This window comes from Etheostoma cragini, chromosome 12 (assembly GCF_013103735.1).
Source record: "Etheostoma cragini isolate CJK2018 chromosome 12, CSU_Ecrag_1.0, whole genome shotgun sequence".
NCBI classification, from domain to species: domain Eukaryota; kingdom Metazoa; phylum Chordata; class Actinopteri; order Perciformes; family Percidae; genus Etheostoma; species Etheostoma cragini.
Genome location: NC_048418.1, coordinates 11,736,861 through 11,738,537, shown reverse-complemented (window position 1 = coordinate 11,738,537; position 1,677 = coordinate 11,736,861). Strand labels below are relative to the sequence as shown.

Below are 1,677 nucleotides of genomic sequence, written 5' to 3'. Positions count from 1 at the left end.
ACATAACACAGAAGCACTAAAGTGGAGTACCTCAATTTTGCATTACTTGAGTAAATGTACTTTGTTACATTCCACCTTTGCTAAAAACACAAACATATTCAACATATGGCTCGCCCAAAGGAAGGAAGATGATTGAATAGATTGGAAATAAAATAAAACTAGTTACACAAAAATAACCTGCATCTGAAATACTGAATACTTTTACATTCACATGCTTCTAAAAATCCTTCAATTGAAACAATCTGAGAAGGAAACACCCCTCTTTTGACTGTGAAATGAAAAGCATAACCTGTGATAAGGGGTTGCTGTAGACACTAAAACCAAAGAGGTTTGGAACCACTGATCTTCTGTAAATGGTGTTCAAAGTTGCCTCACGGCCACAAATAATATTATTGTGGAAAAACTCTAAGTGCAACCCAGTTCATTGTTAATTCATTTTATTCTCTGCCTAGAAACTGCCAATGTTAAAGATACTTATTGTAAAGTTTCAGAATTGAAAAACCCTACAAGTATCATTGTAAGATGGGATGTCAGTTTAATTCCCCAAAAGACCTTAGTAGCTTCAGTGATGTGACTATGTCCCTGCAAGTGCAGTTGTAAATGTAATGAGGAGCAACTGCCATTTCATTGGATTACAGATCTTGTTTGGTAACTGGATCTTTAGATCAGGGATCATCAACAAGTGGGTCCTCAGAGTCAGTGCAGGGGGGCCTCCACATTTTTAAATTTAGTGCTTAAAAATTGTTGAATACCCCTGCTTTAGATTATCAGATAAAGTCACATGTGCATTTTAAATCAGTTAAAAATGTGTAAATCAAGTCTCACCTGGTAGTAAAACAATGGCTAACAGGAATCCTGTGTGGATCAGGGAAGTGGATGGTCGCCCAACAAGTGACATTTTCTGTTTTATGTCCTTCCTGAGGTGAAAAGAAAACAATATTTACTGAAAATGTTGTGACAAAATTGTATTTTTTAAGATACTTAATGTAGTATAATCCTCTGGCATGATAGGGGTACCGTAATATTACAATCCAACTAGACTTGGGTGGATTTCTGTGTCTTGTGTTAGATATTGAAAAGAGAAGACAAAGCACTCGGAAAGCTCTAATGTAACTGGCTGATTTCAAGACAATAGAGAGGATTGGGGACATGCTGTAATAAAGCTTTTTCAGGGATTACTGAGCAAAATAAGATTTTAGTCATGAATATTAGAGTATCAAACAAAGCAACTCTACTGAACAATTAAACAGCCAAGTGCTTGAAATGTTCTTCTGTCTATTAATTACAGCCACTGTGTTCAAAAACTGAGATTGTTTTCTACAGTTTCACACATTTGAGGACTTTCTCACTATTCATTCAGTGGCAGTGAAGCTGCAGACAGTTGCTGTGGCTCAATAAACTACAAATATATAAATTTTAGCACCAACATGCATCATTCGCATCAGTCCTTACCTGCAAAAATGCTGAAGTTCTGGCCTCCTGTGATCACCTCTGGATCCAGCGCCTCTCTGGATCAAGCTTCTTAGGGGGGGTGCTTGCTGAACTGTATCTGAGTTGTCTAAAACCGCTAACTATGGGACAGATAGACAGGGAAACATTTTAAAGGGGCCCCCTTGATCATTAAAAACAAAAAGACATATCATAAGGCTCCAGCATGCTGGTAGGCGCTCCAGGATT

General features: G+C 37.6%; 1 protein-coding gene across 2 annotated transcripts in view; it reads right to left on the bottom strand.

The window, feature by feature from the left end:
- Positions 1-1,605, bottom strand: part of and2 (actinodin2) — a 6,423-nt gene extending 4,818 nt beyond the window's left edge. The window contains exons 1-2 of one of the 2 annotated variants that reach the window (XM_034886722.1): positions 1,453-1,605; positions 826-913 (exon numbers count right to left, since the gene is read on the bottom strand). The gene's annotated coding sequence lies outside the window, so the exon portion shown is untranslated. Of the gene's footprint in view, positions 1-825; positions 917-1,452 lie in introns of both variants that reach the window. The other variant, XM_034886721.1, reaches the window with a different exon arrangement.
- Between the last annotated feature and the right edge of the window lie 72 nt (positions 1,606-1,677).